We start from the raw sequence: 19,497 nt of genomic DNA, 5'->3' as shown, positions 1-19,497 counted from the left end.
TCAAGACATTTTCGTAGTTATGACATTAATTTATATATTCAACACAATCTTTGCGATAAAAGTGTCATGATAATGAAAAGATATGCGTTGTTTTAATGTAAAAAAAATATGAAAAAAAATGTGATGACTTTATATAAATATAATTACAAATAACCTGTCTTTTCAGAAGGAGGCTAACAAAGGAGAGAACTGCAAGAGTCGCCAATGCAAAAGAGCTGGAAAATGCCATCAAGAGGCGTCGTCAAAGAACTGCGTGCGAAGAACGGCGCTACACAACTGCACCGTCTGCGTCAAGACTCAAAACAAAAGACACCATCAAGCATCATCTTAAATCTAACAAACACATCAAAAGGTAAACTTGTTCAGTAATGGTTTCATTTATGGTAAAACAATGCATTGCCACGTCTGGGTGAAACTAAAAAATCAACCGGTCGTTTCTGCAGAGCCTAGGCCTAGCGCGCCGCCAAGTATCAGCGGGGTAACCTAACAAAGTGTTTTAATTAAGTTTGCTGTGAAGCCAATTTGTTTTTCTGGTAATTTATAACTTAAAAATCTAACAAACCATATAATAATGAAAACTGCACGAGAGAATATGTTAAGAAATGTTTCAGTACTTACCAGCAACAGTCTCCGGGAACTCCAGCGGAAGTGGACAGCTTCTAACGCGGTTTATGTCACTGTGAGTACAAGCACGCGTGATCCCGCACGTTGTGGGTCAATTTCCATTTCACCTTACCTTTCACTGAGATTTTCAATGGCATTAATGTTTGTAAGCGTCAAATTTGGTAACAGAGCCCACCCCAACAAGCTACACAAATAACGCGGCGGCACTTTAAAACGATACTGTTACGTTGGCGCCGGAATTGTGGTGTAATGAGTTTAACTATAATTCGAATTTTCAATTTAAAAGTTAATGACGACAATTTGGATATTTTTATAAGACTATATAATTAATTAGCTTTAACTGACATCTTTTTTATTGGCTATTTTACAAGAAGTATTCATACAAGGGAAAACTACATAACTATATTTGACTAAGTTGCTACAGTAGGAAATGTAAACATCAGGCAAACACAGTTTCTGCCACTGCCTGCATGTCTGCCTTACGAAACTGGTTGCTGTCTCGAAATAAATTAATAAATAAATGTGTAATTTTGTCAATCCCCGTGTACTTACGGTCTTTAAACAGCGATGTATAATCCCGTTCCTTGGCACTTGTAACTTATCTATTTTACGATTTTATGTTATTTCTTAACATTAAACTTGTGCATGTTTTCCGTGGCGGTGTCAGACTTGTCACGTTCTAACGTTGCCTCTGCGATTCGTAACTACTTTACATGGACGTATATCTGTAGTAATTGTTAAATATGTGCTTATGTATAATATTGTCAGCTATCAAAAACTCAGTTGTTCACTTTCGCTACAAGAAATGAAACAAAGAGATGTCGCTGAAACTACGGATACAGACAAGATTCACAACAGGTGATAAAAAGGTGAGGCCCAGTGAAAGTTACTTTTGTCTACACTGAATAATCAGATTCCTGTCCCGTTAAGAAAGCAAAAGAGTTTGCCGATTAACTGGACATATAACAACATCGAATACCAGATGAGTCTGCGGTAGCCAGAAAATGATCGTTAATAGCTAGAAAACTAGTCCCTCCCCCACCCCACAAAAATAAACTAAAGTTTAAAGACGTATCTTCCAAATGTGAGTAAAGGCGATAGCTGACGCACGATTAACGTTTATTTCTAGTAAAAATAGTACCTGTAATTTGCGTTAAAGTGTAGGGGCCAGATGCGACTTGTGTGTCATGGCTCTCCTAACACGTTTAAGAGTCATTAAAGAAGTCTCCCCAGCTATTGTCCCAGAAAGTAAAGAAATATCATCTACGTATGTAAACCGCAGATCATATTATTGAAATTTGTCACCTATCCAAACCCTGCAGTATCATCTGCAAATAGCTAAACCCGCATATAACTGCCTATTTTGATAGTTCAAAACAACATAAAACCCATCTAAAATGCTTATATCTGAGCATTTTAAGTTTTATTACAAAAGTGCATTTAGTCATGAAAACTGCATGAAATTACAGTAATCAGTGAATGTTCTCAATGAAAAATAAGCGCAGACAGTGAATTTTCCCGTGAATAATGTTTACGTACATTCTAGAAAATCTGCAAATAGGTGAAGCCGTGAATAGGCGGGCTCTGCTGTACATTCCTTTTTATTGCCTCAAGGGTTGCCAGATCGTCGAGATCACCACCTATCACCTGTGGTTAAGTGTAAAAACTTTCCCCTCATTCGCCAATGTTAGGTACTCAGTTTTATAGGTGGAGAGGCATGCTAATACCTTCATCAGTTGAAAAACGAATTTTCAATAATCCATATCATTTAGTCTTCATTGTAAAGTCTGTTCTGGTAGAGGGGGAAAAAGGAAATTGCTACTAAGGGAGGAGAAAAAAAGACCTGACTACAATTTCTTGGGTCAGCAACTGAGGTGGTGCACGGCTCCAGTGATGTTACCCGAGCAATGGGACACTGCCTCTCGGCTGCCATAGTGGACACAGACCAGAGGTTATATTGGTGTTTGTCTTTTGCCTGAATGGATTCTAGTTTGGTCAATTGCACTTTTATTTCATGGAACCAAAATATAGTGATTGAAAATTCCAGGCAAATGTTGACAGCAAGGTATTCTACTACTTTCTATTCTTATTTTTGAATGAAGCTATTCTCGTTTTTAGTTCTCTCTTCCCCTGTATTTTTGTTGTTTATACAAACTGGGAGGAGTAATTTACATTTTCTTTTTCATACATTTTGGTCCTCTTTAACACACTGGCTTGTCGCTACTCAGTTCTTTTCTATGGTTAAGCACTGTTGGATTGGACTGGAACATAGAATTTAGGCTAAAGGCCAAACACTGGGACCTGTGGTCATTCCAGCACTGGAACTTGCAGTTAAAAACAAACATTTACACGACACACCCATACCAACACAGATTAACACATTCCAATAAATGAATTTACACAGTTTAATACACTCCAACAACTATATTTGCACAAACTTGTTAACATTCATGCATGCTCATAGCTAAAATCAAGTAAACACATAAATATGAAAATAAATATTACTAGCAATATGAATAAAATTTATACTGCTTATACAGATTGTTAAGCATTGCTCCTGAAGCCTTTATCATGTATTTTACTACTTTTCCCAGGACATCTTTAATTTTCAGTCTGCAGAGTCCCCATACAGTAAAGATGACTGGTTTAAGGATTTCACATATATTTGCAATAGACATTTTTTTCTTCCACATTAGTAGTTTTGTATATTTTCCATGCAAACACTTTAATACAGCTGCATTACTGTACTTCATTACTATTCTCAGTGTTACTTTGCAATGTTTTGATTATTTACCATTTCCTATGTCAGTTTTGGGATGGGTTCTCAAAACCTCATTAAGTTCAGTTTGCTTCCTTGATGGTCATTCCTGTTTTCCCTTGCAATATTCAGCCCCTGTATAGTATGTACTGTACAGACATACTTTTGATTTTTGCGTGTTTCTGATCACAACTGATACATTTTGGAGTTATACAATTTCCACTTGGCTGTGGGGGTTAATTGGTTCTAAAATGAAGACCTAGGATTGTTGTGGTATTTTTCCGACCACCTCAAGCAGTTTATAGGAGTTTAAGATACTTTAATTTTCAAGTAAGTTTGTCCATTAAACGATTTTATCTCTATTAATATTCCCTTACGTATTTTTAACTTGAGACTGTTATTTTTTAGGTCTGGAAGTTATCTCATCTTTTTGACGGGAGTAAAGTAGTATGTCTTAACCGATTGGTTCACCTTCATCTGAATTTTTTCGGTAAAACTATTGCGCTTTAAGTACTGTTAACCGATCATGTTTGTAAAATCGACATTCAGATACCGGACTTTTGTAATTTATAAGTTGTTTCTGACAGATGAATTGAGGTTCTTTTCTATAACTTATCATTGTCATTTGTGTTTCTTGTTGGCCATCTTGTGCATTAAAATAGTTTCCAAGCTTTAGAAGTGATACTCTTGTTTCCGTTTTGAAAACTAAGAACCTTACCAATTATAGTTCCAAATGGAAGTCAAAATGATTCAAGGTACTCTAATTTTCCTTGTTTTCTAAATGATTCAAAGGTACTCTAATTTTCCTTGTTTTCCTTACTCATTTTCATAAGGCTTTAGAGTCTTAATGTGAAAATAAATATTTGTGAAGAATCTTCAGTAATTTCCATTTCCATGCAGTGGTTGACAACATTGTACTACAGTTTTTGTCAGAGAAGAGTTTAAATTTGTCTAGATAGTTCTCAGTACCTATCAAGCCTAGAGCCCAAGAAAGGGATGGAACCACTCTCTAATGGGCTGCCTTGGGGCTTATACTTAGACAAATACAATGCTCTTAGTGCCTTGAGGGTCACCAGTCCATCAAGACTGGGTCCAGCAGAGGAGGAGAACTTGATTTCAGACACATTTTGGATGATCATGTTGGCTACTTGAATTCCATGGGTGAGGAGACGCATTGTTCAACCTCTCCCTCCTCCATGTGCTATGTGTGTCCAAAAATGCAACCAAGGCTGCACAGGGGTTGTCATCTTATGGACAAATCTGACAGGGAAAGAAGCAGGAAAAAAAAGAGTGAGTTAAAGATTAAAACCTAGCTTATTTAACTTAGAGACACTACTTAGGGCCAAGTAACAGGTCAGCTCTGAAGTGTTTTAAGAGTAAGTGCTCTCTAAAGCTATGATCCAATGGCAGAGTGCTGGGCGTCTGGGGGTAATAACTGGATAAATTAAACATGAATTTAGTTAGTTATAAATGATTTGTTTAACCAGACCTCTGAACTCTTTTAGGGTTCTTCTCGGGCTGGGAAAAGAAGGGGGGAAAGAGTACATAAAAAATGAAGTAGTTAAATAAATAAATAAATAATAAAAAAGGGGAATTAGGAAAAAAAATCAAGAGGGAAAGAAAGAAAAAAATGAGGGAAAAAAGGGGGAAGATTATATTTTACTTATCAATTTAATTTTGTTTAAGAGAATGATATTATTAATTGAAAAGTTATTACCTTCTGCTAGAATATCCTTTATTGATTTATTTTGTAAATAAGTCTTTCTTTCATGATGCCATCTGGGACTTGGTAATCAAGATATGTTTGATTGTTATTGGGATGTTACATCTTTCAAGTTATTGAGTTTGTGTGCGGAGTTGACATCAATTGACCATGTGTGAGTCTGGAGTGTCCTATTCTACGAGTCTTGTTAAAATAACCTCATTAATTACTTTGCTTTTGGGTGGAAGAATGCCACTTTTAACTTCGTTCTTAATTTGTTTTAGTCTGTTTTGAGGGTATATTTGTCCAATCATTTTGCCAATCCCTATAAATTAAGGGTTTAACTGATGCTTAAGCCAGTCTGATATGAGGCTTTCGTAGTAGTTGGGGGATTGTACACAAGCCAATTTAGCTTATCTGCTTTCTCATTACCCTCAATGCCTACATGGGCTGGGATCCAACAAATCTGAATTTGAAGGCTGTTTGTAATTAAGTGATGTATTTCCCGTTGGATATTTTGGACAAGGTGATTATTTGATTTAAATGATCCTATTGCTTCAATTGCACTTCTTGAGTCGCTCAATATGAGTGTTGAAGGAATTCCTTTTTTTGTTATAATCTTGAGAGCCAATTGTATGGCTGTTAATTCAGCTGTAAATACTGATGATATTGGGAAGGCCCATTTGGATAGTTTATCACTTGATAGGCTGATGAGCCACTCCAGCTTCATTTTTGGATCCATCTGTGTAGATTACAGAGGATTACCCTTCCGTCTTATGTGTTCCATGGCATGTTGATGGTACATTTCTGTGTTGGACATATATTTCTTTGAAAGATATGATAAATATGTGCATATTTTTGCCCTTTTTAGTGTCCATGGTGTGACCAGGTTTGTTTCTTGGGTAAATTTGGGTATCATGTTATGTAAATTCTATAGATGATTAGTTTTTTTAGTAAATGAGTCTTGATTTGGGTTATTATTTGTATTTTGAATGAGAAATTTATTTGATGCAGGAGATGTGCCTGCTTGAAGGGATAAGCCTCTTCTTAAAGTAATTAGATCTCTGTAATATTCTAGAGGCAGTTGGCCTGCCTCTGCTAGGACAGAGACAGTTGGAGATGAGCGGAAGGCTCCTGTACATATACGTACTCCCTCGTGATGTAAAGCATCTAGAGATTTTAAAGTTGTTTCTGAGGCAGTTGAGTAAATTGGACAGCTATAATTTATAATTGATAGTACTGTTGCATTGTATAACATTAACATTGTCTCTTGTCCTGCACCCCATTTGGTGTGTGAGATTTTCTTTAATAAAGTAAGGGCTTTATATCCTTTGGCTTTGATATATTTGACATGATCTTTCCAATTTAAATGTTGATTAAAAATTATACCAAATGTTTAACACTATTGCACAGTATTTTATCTCTTTATTATAAAGATAACTTAATGGTTTGTTGTTTCAACCATCTTGCATCTTTGTAAGAAGACAATGCCATTCGTTTGTTACCGGCAACTTGAAGCCTACAGGTTGGTCCAAGTAGTTTATATTATTGTTGCTATATTAAGTATTCTTTGAGCATGTCTCAAAGAATAGCAATAATAAATTAAAATCATCCACATACAAACTATTTTGTACACCCTCAGGCAGGTTCATAGTAATATCATCTATTGCCAGGGCAAATAAGATGCAGCTCAAAACACTGCCTTGTGGGATACCCTCCTCTTGTACGTAGCAATTTGAATATGTATTTTCTATGCGTACTTGAAATGTACGATTTGTTAGTATTGATAAATATTGGAAGGTGACCTCGAATATTGGACCTGTGGAGTTTCTGCATAATATTGTATCTCCATGTGGTATCCTTATGCTTTTTCTATATCAAAGAAAATAGCCACTTTTCAGCTTTCTTTCAATTCCTTTTTAATATGATCTATTTGTTGAGTGCTGGGTCTAGTGTAGATCTACCAGCTACTGATCCCCGATTGGGTGGTGATAAAGTGAGTGTTTTGTTATGACTCTTGTTAATCTCAAACTAACCATTTTCTCCAACAGTTTGCACAAGCAACTTGTTAGAGATATTGGCCTATAATTAGTGGGGTTGCTAGGGTCTTTTCCTGGTTTACTGATGGGTATGATTATTGCACGTCTCCATTTAGTTGGGAAGACATTTGTTAGCCATATGCTATTATATAATTTTAATAAGAATTCTTTAGCTAGTGTGGCTAAATTCTGGATCATTTCAAAAGAAATCATATCATGCCCCGGAGCTGATGATCGACATGATTTTAGGGCAAAATTAAGTTCGTTCATATTGAATTCTTGGTTATAATCAGGTCCTCATCAGTTTCAAAATTAAATTATTTATGGTTATTTTTGTGTTCTAATTCTTTGAAGTGTTCATCTAAATTAGAATACGCACTAATATCTTCTATATGTTGGCTAACATATTTGAAATATCTTGTAGGATTATGATTTAGTTTGCCATTATAGTATTGGGCTTCTAGGTGGTCTTACATGTTTACCGTGATTTTACGGATTTTTGTGCCCATATTTCCTTAATTGAAGTATTTGATGACAATTCCGATATATAATTTTTCCACGACTGAGCTTTCGAATATTATTGTTTTCGAAATTTTTGCATTATATTTATTGTAAAGTGGTTTAATGTGAACAATAGTTATACTTATAACTATTATCTTGTTTAGTTTGTTTATATTACAAGGGCCTTTATTAAGGGTGTTTAATCTGGACTTTAGTCTACTCAAATTATGTGCCAGTGTGTGTTTGGTTCTATTTAAGAGAGATAAATTATTAGACCACCATGGAACGGGGGATATATTAGGGGGTTGAAGAAGTTTTTGGGGATGCATTTATCTGCAGCACTGATTACAAAACTGGAAAAGAAATCATTTGTGACATTATTGTTTTTGATTTAATGGGAAGGAGGGGATGTTCTAGTTTGTAAATTGTATTTATCCCAGTCAGCTTTCAGTAAGTTATATTTTATGGGAAATGATTGTTTTGATTTGTTCAAATAATTCAAAAAATTGGAAAGTGATCACTAGTATATGAGTCATCTAGGACATTCCATTCAGTGCCAATTAATTCCAGTGAGCATAATGAAATATCTAATGAGGAGAAGGTTATTATGAGTTTTGAAGTATGTTGGTGAATCACTTTCATTTAGGCAATAACAAATTCTGAACATTTTATGCAATTCTCAATGTTTGAGCCGGCAAGTTACTAGCACCTGTGCTGTCCACAATGGATTATGGGCATTAAAGTTTGCCTGAGTATTAGTAGGGCCATTTACATTATTTACTATTTGTGGTAAATCACTAAGTTTGAGTTAAATTTGGCTGATTATATAGATTTAGTATAGAGATAATTTGATTGTCTGGCATATACGAGGTGATTGATTATTTGATATGACAGTGATGTAATATTTAGGGGTTCATAAGTTGAATCGTTATGAACATATATAGCTGTTCTAACCCTTACCATCCGCTATTGGTGAGTGGCAAGCTAATTTATAGTTTCTAAAGTCCTTAGGGTTGTGCAAATATGCTGTGAACATATGCAAACGGGTTTATGTTCCTCTAGTATTCTCTGGATTTCCACCTATGGCGAAGCGAGTAGAAAAATCCATTCATGTTCCACTGAATTATTTTATTGGTCATTGTTTGGAGGATTGGCGTTAGATTTTGTGAGGATTAATTGATGATTTAGCTACATCCGTAACATTTTAAGGGAGTTTGTGTTGCTTTGTGGTTTCTTTGCAGCTAAGAGTTTTGATTGCTGAATATTTGATGCATTGCTGGGTTCTTCTTCCTTATTTCCTTATTAACCAAATCTATTGAGTTTTGATCATGTTTTCTTTAGTTTTAAGGATTCTGAGCATAGTTCGCCATCTTGATGGAGATGTTAAAGGGCACATTTTGAACCTAGTAAAGTTATTTATAATTTCGGGTTATATTTTTCATTTTGTTAGGTAAGCGATTATGCGTAATGATGAAACACTCCTGACATCCATAAGATAGAAATCATGTTCCAGTGTTGAAAGGAAATGGTTCTAATCTCTGGGTCCCAACTATGCTCCCATTAAGACCCAGGTAAAACCTCTTAGGAGCCTATTCCAAAGATTTGTCAATTGCTGTTAGTACACTGTTATATAAAACACTTTATTGATGGGACTGTTATCTTATCTACACTAAGAGGCTGGGCCACATGGGAATTCATAATATATCAAAGGAGCTGGATTGGAATATAAAATTTGGGTCTAAAGCGAAATTTAAAGGTGTAATAGGAGGAAATCCTCGCAGTTGCGCTGTGAAGCAATTGTTAGTTGAGGCAGGAGAGTAAGGCATATGGAAGAAAGAGAATATGAACGGGGGTAGAGTAAAAGGAATGAAAGGGGTTGCAGCCGAAGGGATGCTGCAAAGAGCCTTCAGTAATACCCACAGAGCACTGGAGATATATCAAAGGGTCACACAAGTATTGTCACTTCAGACTCCCTTCATAATTTCTGATAAAGAAAATATATTAGCCATATACTGGGTTTAATCTTTTTCAACTTTAAAAAGTTAGCAGTTATCGTGCCATACAGGCTACTCTGTTATTTATTCATGACTGTAGTAGTGATACAAGACAATCTTAAAGAATGGTTATATTTGACTTGGTCAGAGTTGACCTAGCTTTGGTTCACTTGCCTGTACAGTAATCACACTAACCAAAAACTGCTGAATTTATACCAGTCATAAACCTTTCAAACTAAAGCTTAAGGCTTTCTAAGGCAATGATTAGTTTGATACAAACACGCTTCTCTAAGGTACACAAAGTAAAACAACAGAATCAATGTTAAAACAAATATAATCCATAAAACTAATAAAAATGAACATATTGTGTAAAATAAACAAATGAAAAACTTAAATTTATTATGAAACAAGGTTCTATTTTCTAAACTCAAAATTATCATGAATGCATTATGCTCAAAGTTCCTTGAATCCCAACTAATGTAAAAACTTAATTATTCGTAATGCGAACATTTCAAAATGATAACAGCAAGTTCATTTGCACTTCAGTTAAATTGTAATAAAATCATACTGCAAATATCAAAGTGATAGGTACCTTACTGCAGTGTTAGCTAACTCTATGCCTAGAGCAATTCCAGTCTTTTATCTTTTTATCAATAATTGAGTACAGTGTCCTTGACTGGTAAGGATTTCACCTAAAAATTAGAAGAAGAAGTTAGAAAACAAGCCATAACAAAACATTACTGATTACTTAAAGCATCAGTTTCTTTCTATTGATAAAGTATACTAAATATTTATTGAAACGAATCTGCTAATGTTGCTAACCATCGTAGCATGATCATAATGGATTCCTTCAAGAGTATTAAAGTGATCTAAACTCAAGTGCAAACTTCATGCCAGTGCCTTTCAATGAACAGTACTCTACTTCTTCAACTGCCTTTAGAGAAGTCTGCTAACATTGTTTAACAGTGTGCCAAACCACTGATGAACTGCACAGATCTGTCAACCTGAATTAGTGTTATGTGGTTAGCTGGCTGCAGAAAAACCAGATGGTTTGTGACTACCAATGAAGTACTGTCTCTCATTCTTCCCAAATAGATGAATAAAGGTAAAGAAAACAAGAATAACTCAATAACTGATGACAAGTACTGATTGCTTGGTGTTCATGGGAGATTAGCTAAGTAGGAAAATAATTAAATTACTTTTCCAAATGAGTTACATGCATGAAAATAATATTTTGTAAGGATAATCAGAAGCCTAATCAAGATGGTTCTAAAATTATTCATTTCTTGAATAAATGTGAAACAAACATGGCGTAAAAATATTGAACATATTCCATGGTATGTATTTGACATTTGATATGAACACTTGAGTCCCAGATCCAGTCGAGAAAAGATATTCAGTAAAAAATAAAATTGTGATCTTACAAGTTCAATAAATGGTAGAAATACAGTTCAGAAGAAAACAATATTTAGCGGTTCTAAATAAAACTCACTTATCAAACCACAAGAAAATACAAGACTTTCTCTGGCATTCATCTAGAAAAACTTCTAATTCCTTGCAGTGAAACTCATAAATAACAACCTTACACAAATTCTGTAGAAAGGGGAAACTGAAGTTATTTGATCTATCATTGGGCATGGCGATGCCTAGCGCTCCATTCAGAAACAACATTATTTTACAACCTGGATGAATGAAAGTATTATTATAAACAAGTGTAGGGAATAAAAAAATGTGCTGACATACACTCATAAATTTTCAGGCTGGGATACTTTATAAGAAAAGAGAAGTAGCTGTACAAACAGATATATTTCAATGATCAACCATGCTTCTTTCTACCTTAAGAATGGTCACATTTAATATCTTGACAAGACTCGCTAGAACACACAACATGATATAATTTGTTGACATTTCTCCACAGCATACCAGGTATTTTTAAATTAATGACCTCGTTTTGATTTGTTGTTAAAGAAACACATGGCGTACAGTCCATTAGAACCTGTATAAGAAAGATATGTGCTGACTCAGTCTTTCAAACAATTTTCTCTTTTTAATTATTCTCAAATGCATATACAATCTCAAAAAGTTGAATACCATCAACAGCTCCACAATTTTTGTACACTATAAACATGAGTAGATGTTATGCACATAGGCTCTCAATATATGTGTGTATGTATGTTTGTACTTCGTGTGATGTGTGACTACACGTGCACATAAAGTGCATGCTTATTTTGGTAGGCTACAGCCAACACTGCCATGACCTAACAAACACCAAAGAGATTACCAGAAAGAAAAACACAAAACCTCATAAGTACTATACTAAGTTTGCATACTCACACAACAAGAGAGAGAGAGAGAGAGAGAGAGAGAGAGAGAGAGAGAGAGAGAGAGATACTTTATCACTTTAAGATGATGTGTACCCAGATGAAAAAGATGAACAGGAAACAAATGAAACTACTATCCTTGAACAATCTTCCCACTACGACTACCTAGAGGGACTGCCGAGCATTTTCCTATTTATTAAACCTGCTGTAAACTAATGCGTATATCAGATTACAATGGTAAACTAAAACCAGAGAAGAGCACCAAAGCAACTGGAATAAGGTAAAGCTAAATTAGTGACACTCTTCACATCCCATCTTTGTTATGGGGCAAACAGGGATGTGTAGTAACTGTTTTAATTTTACTTAGGTTCATACCAGTTACACATTGGTTTTTTTGCATACTGTTTGTGGTTAACATAAAAACAAAGTGGATTTTATACATCATATACTAAAGGGTGCCAACCATTAAATAACACTTTTGTTTGAACCTCCCTAACTTTCTTACATTGACTAGAGATACTTTAGTAGCATCAAACACAAGGATTTGACTAAATATATAAAATATGAGCTAGTGGAAAGTATTTACGGAGGAGATAAACCGACATTATCATTCCGGATAACAAACATGATTGTTTTCTTGGCAATTTATCACATACATTTTAGATTGCACAGAGATAAAATTAAACTGTCATAAGAAAAGATCTAAGGAAAATGTATATATTAACATTTTAAAATGTCTCCTTTGTAACTTACAGAAAAGACTAACATGCACACCTTTTACCCTTTATTAAACCACTTCATCTTACACTTATATTATACATGTACTGAAAAAAAATGTAATTACACAGGCCGTCTCCGGTTAACAGCGGGGGTTTCGTTCCCGGCCGAGCGCTGATAACCGAAAATCGCTGTTAACCAGAACATCACAATAATTATGGTAATAAATGGCGTTTACGATGCTGTAAGTGTAATGAGCAGTCAATAGCAAACTAACAGTTATAGTTTGATAAACTTCTTTCAAATACAATGAACTTCTCTTTTTATCAATCTTAAGTATACCAGGTGGTTAGTAAAATAAATATAACTCATTGTAACAACATAACACCAAATGCCATTAACCAATGCGCCAGGAATCGAGGACACTGCCTGTACTAGCTAGGTGACTGTAAAAACATCTTTAAATGATAGTGAAAATGGAAGTTTATTTGAGAGAAAGATGTGGAAAAAGGGAAAATAAAGTTCTAGTGAATAGAAACAACACTACTGTATCTATACTTCCCAATGCCATGGATTACAATGGTCATCAATGCACACTCGGTCCCCAAAAAGTATTCACATGAGTATTTCAGAGGCAACTTGAAACAAAGATTCACCACCACTTCAATATATCCCAGACCTGAAAACATCTGTTGCTCGATCTCACAGATCTAAAGAAAATGAGTCAACACCAAAATACATTTATTTTAATGAATGGGAAACAAAGTAACAATACTACAGTACCAACAGTTAAAAAAATTAGAGGAACATTAAGATATCAACAAATAAAAAACTGGAAAAATATAATACTTTTGAAGAATATTTATATTATTCTGGCACTTTGCCATATATGACAACTTGTGGTTGTGACACAAACATTATTACAAAACTACATAATACTCATAACTCATACAATTAACACAAAATAATGATTTAAAAATAAATCTACAACATAAAATAAAGACAACACAATAATAAAATAGATAAGTCACCCAACAAAAACATAAATATCAATACATTAAAGGTTTTTTCAATGTCAAAAATTCTATTTTCCATGAAGGAACCTCAGACAAATAGAAGATGTGTAGAAACTCAACTTTACAAAATAAAAGGCTCAGAAAAATAGAACTTGATATTTTCTTCTACACTGTACTATGAGCAAAGATTTCCAAGGATCCAAAATCATGTAATGTACTTGAAAAGGTTCAACTATTACAACCACAATTATTTGAGCTTTCCAAATTCCATCACTAGAACTTCATGTCTCAAGAATATCTTGTCAGAGCACAATTTATCTTACAACTATTTTAATTTTGCTCTGACAGTATAACCGTTAGGCATGATCACAATACAGTACAGTATTACATATATGATATTCAGAATTACTGAAGACTTGATCATAAATTACAGAGAACAACAAAACATGCACTTTACTATAAGAATAAACATATAGTGTGCAGTTCACTTCTACAAACATAAAAAGAAATTTACTTCTATCATACTGATTAAATGGCTACAAAATTTCGAGCTGGCAGTCTGGTGTGTCTGACATATATTTATATATACCCTCCTCATGAAAGAGCCTTTCAGAAAGATTTCAATGGAATATGCGCCTTAAACTGTGCTGGCTTCAGTTGTATGGTCCACAAATTTCATTTCATGCAGTCACTAAAATAATTAAAGCATGTAAAATGTTGACAAAAAGCTCCTTTTAGAGTCAAATGAACGTATTCACATACCAAAACAAGCAGTAAATAATCTATCAACACTGTCCATGATATCTACCACTTGGGAGTAGCCTGCAATATTTTGTTTTAGGAGTTTCAGATTTTCAGTGACTCTAAGAATTGTGTCAATTCTATTGATACTAGTACACCAGGCTATATTACCTGTATGTTCAGCTACTAAAACTTGTTGATATCCAAATGACATCTTATTATCTCAACTGCAGAGTTAGCCATGATCTAGTATGGAAGATGCTGGAATTTCTTTGAAATTTCCTACTAATGTACCACTAAACAAATTTCACCAAAAAATTTAATAGGAGATAAACTATGTTTAGTTCCCTGGTATACAATTAGCTGAAATGGCAGGTGGCAGAGGTGAGGTGAGGAAATAACTAGGAGAATCATGACAAAAGTAACCTTAAAAGTGTTTTACATCCACTTCAAATACAGTATAATAACAAACCAAAGAGTAATATAATGAACCATACACCGATATCATATTCCTTCAATTATCATATCTTTAAGTAATAAATCCAAGAACAAATATCATACTTAGCTAAATATCTAATTACTGTGCAATATGTTATTTTAGTTAACAAATTAATATCTAATCAAGACAATTTACTTATCAAAGGCACAACACTGTGGTGTCAATCAAGACTCTTGATATAAAAAAAGCCAACCATATAAAAGATTCTATTTTAAATCTTACTTATAAGGCAGCAAGGAAATAATGTATATATGTGTAAAAACAGAAATTTGTTAATTGTTAATCTAACTTAAAATATCTGGATTGCTACATAACACACACACTTTCAGAGATGCTGTTGGGTTGTATCTTACCATGTGCAGTGACTGTGCCTTGTTCTCATCATCCTTTTGGCCATTTCATCTCTAAAATGAGAACTCTTTCTCCAGTCCACAGTCTCACAATCTTGATAGAAGCAGTGTTGCCGCATATCAAGGGCATAAAGGATTGTTTTTATTTTTATTAGCAGTCAGAAGGAACTCGACAGCCTCTTATCCCTTTAAAACTGAAACAGCCAATCAGTTCCCTTTCACCTTAGCATAACAAACTTTGTGCAAAGCCAAGATGGTGATTTTACATGTTATCCTAATCAATGAGAGCTGTGATGAAACTATGGGGAATGAAACATTAAAATTTTCCATCACAAGTAGAAGAGCTTATGTTAAAGGCTGAGCTCTAGACTGAGTGATGGTTTACAAAGTCTATAATAGAAAGCAGCAAAACATTCTGTTCTTTTATAAGCTGCACCTACAGTATGCCTTACAAAACGCACTGCAGGTGGCTGACAGTGTTGCAGTATCATTGGCATCAACTGCTCCTGTTTTTCTCCCATATTGTGCTTTTTCATTCTGTTTCTTCGGCCTTTCTCACTTGACTGCCTAAACTTCTTTGTTTTACCTTCAGCCACTTTAATTCCTCATTTAAAGGGTGCACCATCAATCCCAACCACTATGGATGCCTAGTAGTGCAATTATTCAGATTGGAAACTGTTTCTTAGTAAACACAGCCTTATACAAGAAGCAATGAGACTGATTTCTGGCTTTCACACTATCATCATTATGGAAAATGATTAACTTGAACTTGAAAATGGATCATTTTTAAAATAGATACAATTTGTCATTACAGGACATTTATTTTTAAGAAAAATGAGAAAATCTTGGGGGCAAAGTTCTAATCTAGTATTTTGATTTCTTGTAATTTAAACAGATTTTCTTAGAAAGCTCTCTAATATGTCAACAATAAACATATACTTCTTCAGTTACACATGACTGAATTTCAAACAGCTCTTATTGATTAGGATTTATGTAATAAAAATTACTTTAGAAATCTAATTATCACACTCAAGAAATTATAGTTTACATTGATCAACTTGTAATAACATCCCATCTCTTTGTAATATTTAAAATACTTATCATCATGAGTTTATTTCAGTTTTTAATGGCATTTAAACTACTTATGCCCATATCTTGCTGCACATACATGGGCAGGAGGACAATACCACAGTTACAGTATATAAATGAGACAACTTCCTAAACGGCTGGCAGACAAATTTCATCTGATGCCTCAAATGTCTCATTTCACCTGTAAATACACAGTATAACATCCAATGCGCTAACGAGTACCATACCATAGTTTTACAGCTTTTATTATGTAATTCTTGTCAGTAAGCTTTTGTGTTAGTTTTTCATTTAGTTTTTCCTGTGATGGATTATTTTTGTGAAACATACTAAACTGGCTTTAGACAAATAAGAAAAAGCTATACAATAAATGTTAAGCACGACAGTAATCAGCATTTTGGGTCACAGAGCATGCACAGCGTCTTATAAAAGGTTTCTACCCGACCTGTAGAGAACTTTGTGTCTTATCATGACATGGCTGAAAGCTCCTTTATTACCAATGTTTATTCTCACAAGGTGACTTGTGCTATGTTGAAATATTTATAGTAATTATTTACTAAGTATATATATATAATAATAATCACTAATAAGTACTAAAAAATAAATTAAAGTCTGTAACAACATCAATGAACCTTTGATGATACAAATCTAAATGCTAAATAAAACATTACTAAAAGTAATTCTCACAGAGAGAAACATAACCACCGCTATTTTTTCCAATCAACTGTTGAGGGAGAAAATGTATACAGCACAGAGTATACTGTATGAGAAAAAAAACTTTGACCAAATTGAATCAGCATCTTTCCCACTCTGGTAATCAGGCTTTCAAAACTTTTGGTGACAACCGCGTGGTTATCCCAAACCCAAATAGCTAAACTTGACTTTTTGCAGTACTAGAATCTATAGGAAGGAAATAAAGTTGATCATACGTCAACTTGCACCTTGGTAAATAATATGGCAACATACAATGCCATAAAAAAAGACAAATATAACAGGTAAATACTGACCATTAATTCCACATCATTATAAAAAAGAAAAAATATGGTGAATTACTCCCTAAACCACTTCACACCAATCTCAAACTACATTTCAGAACCATAATTACTACTATAAATTTTTCACAAATACAAGTCAATTTCAACCAATTGGAACCCATTGGATAAAGCTACAACTGATTTATGAAGGTACACTATTGCTTTGGCAAATATTAGTCTATTGCTTCACTTAAATCATAGATCCTCTTGGTATATGATTTCCAACACAAAACTTACCTAATGCATTAATATGAATTCATGATTTACAGAATGTAACTACAGTACAATATTATGAATGAAAAGGACAACAAATAACTTTCTTGACAAGGGACTTATACAAATGATAACTTACTACAATGTCACTACAGACTAGTCCATTAGTATTCAGCCTTGAATAGTAATGTATTACAATTTCAAATAAAATTATCATAGCTGTTAGAATAAGGCTCTGAAAATGTAGTTTGTTTGCATTTACAATAAACTTCTCTAAAACACTTGGCACAAAAAAGGACATACAAATAAAAATAGGTGATGCCCGTGCTTCCTCTTCTTCTACTGATTCCTTTTCTCATTGACTGACATATGGCTGACTTGAATGTGAGCTAATAAATGATGCTGAGCTTCACAAGATGCTCAAAAGAACACACTTGTAGAAGTTCTGATGCTTGATTTAAAACTTGAGATGTTCGACAGCGAACAGCAAAAGTGAGATGATGACTGTGCCCTGGATGAGGATGATTTTCTCATGGTCCCACCACCTACATTCTAGCTACCTCCGCCGCTACATTTCAGAGAGAAAAATGGAGGAAACTACAGTCACACAATAGTACTTAATTTACTTCAAACTAAAATTGCACTTAAAATTCTAAAACGATTACTCAATCAGTTAGCATACAAGACCTGATGCTCAATGTCCCTAACCAGACCATCTCTTTAGTAAAGCTTAATTGAAAATGAGTATACTAAAACAAGCACTGCAACGGCAATTTTTAGTAATGTATTTTACCCTCTTCCATTCCAACTTTATCCCCATTGCATATGCTTCCTTTGATTAATCAAGGCACTTGAGCTCAAAACAGACATCATAGATCAGGTTTGAAAGAATTAAGCTTAAGTAAATTAACTACTTGGAAATCCATCTTTCAGACATTAAAGAATGATATTCACTAATTTACAAAATATAGTAATGTATGTATGTCAAATGATAAAACATTTGATAAAAAGTACTACCAAGATACCATTAATGAATAATTGGTTAACCATATGTGTGACCTAATTGTGACTGGCAATTGTTTTTAATAAAGATCAACAGTGCTACACTTTGCCATGCATTCAAAGTGAAAAGTTTTATAGATCATCTCAGGAGTACAAGAAATTCAGAGAAACTACTTGTCAGACTAAATTAAAAAAAAATGACAAAACAGTATAACCTCAGCTGCTTCAATAAAACCAGCCCCATGTCCAGATAAGGCACTGAATATATATATATATATATATATATATATATATATATATATATATATATTTACTATATATATATATATATATATATTGGAAATTAGAATGAATTAAATTCACATACTGAGAGCCACTGTACCATCTGCTAATTGGTTTAACCCTTCTGTGTTGACTAATATATAAATGAGTGAATGTCTGTATTATGATTCGACTATATGTAGATTCATTATTTTTTACTTATGCACTAATATGTTATAATTTTTCACTACATTCTGTTCACATAAAAGACATTTCAAAGTCTGTGTTTTGTCCTTCTTTATAGTTAAGTTTTTACCAAATCTCTGATGTGTATAAGATAAATAAAATATAACAACACAGAATGATGTACAATTACACAGAACTTTTAGCCAAGTGAGTAGTGATGTCACTGACAAGAAATCATTCACTAATAAAAACAGCATTATATTCCTGGGATACTTTTAATTGAACCACTTAGGTAGTTTGGCACTCAGAATAGGAAAGCCAAATAAAGGGCTGAGTGACAGATGCAGGTTAACCTCCAATATAAAACTTATCAAAAGCATAAATACAAACAACGAAAACATAATTATCAATATCTCAAACATTTTATATTTCTCAGGGAACAACAGGAGAGCC

The sequence above is a fragment of the Macrobrachium rosenbergii genome, chromosome 1 (assembly GCF_040412425.1).
Source record: "Macrobrachium rosenbergii isolate ZJJX-2024 chromosome 1, ASM4041242v1, whole genome shotgun sequence".
Classification (NCBI taxonomy): domain Eukaryota; kingdom Metazoa; phylum Arthropoda; class Malacostraca; order Decapoda; family Palaemonidae; genus Macrobrachium; species Macrobrachium rosenbergii.
The sequence above is the reverse complement of the archived record's forward strand: the minus strand, read 5'-3'. Positions refer to the sequence as shown.